Below are 797 nucleotides of genomic sequence, written 5' to 3'. Positions count from 1 at the left end.
CTTGTTTCCTATTATGTCCCTTTTAGCAATTATTAATTTTAAAACATTCTTCTTCAGGAGGTTTTCCATTATCTCTTTATCTTTGCTTGATTTTTTTCCTTTTATTATTAAAACACCTTTCATTAAGTCAGTTTGTTTTCTGTCTAGAAAGAGATCTAAGTTTCTTAACCATTTTCTGTTTTCATTTTTGGCACTTGTAACAGGCACTTGCCAAAGCCAGTACGGTCTGCTACCTCTAATTCTCTTCCTTTTAGTCTTTTCTGTCTGTTAGTTGCTGCATGAGCTTCTAGTATTTCCACATATTGATGAATACGCATTCCGAAAATTATATTAAACTAGATGAAGTTTGCAGTTTTATACTTCCATGATCCGCATTTAAGGTCTTCAGTAATTTCTTCGTTTCGTTCTGTGCTACTCTGTACCACGAAGAAGACATCTGTTTGGAAGCTACATCAGTACCTTCAGGAAATTCGAGTCTCACCCTTCGCTGTGGGGGGGATCTTCCTTGCCCTTCGTTGATCGCAGCCAATTCGCGTCACCATGTTGCATTTTCTCAGTATCAGTCCGTTCTTTCTGTATCTCTGTGGCTTTTCCGCTCCCCACAGTGAGAGAATCAGCATCAAGATCATCTTACTCCGTAGGAATAGGGTCATCATATCGCGAATCGTCGTTAACTACCAAGGAATTCTTCGATCTTTTCTGTGGATTTCCGCAGCTTTCGCCGAAAAGAAAGAGATTTTCGTCACCAGTGTCTATGCCTAATAGTAGAGCCCGTTTGGTTGTTTTTCCATCCGTAG

Source organism: Penaeus monodon, chromosome 25, assembly GCF_015228065.2.
Source record: "Penaeus monodon isolate SGIC_2016 chromosome 25, NSTDA_Pmon_1, whole genome shotgun sequence".
NCBI classification, from domain to species: Eukaryota; Metazoa; Arthropoda; class Malacostraca; order Decapoda; family Penaeidae; genus Penaeus; species Penaeus monodon.
Note: the sequence above shows the minus strand (reverse complement) of the source record.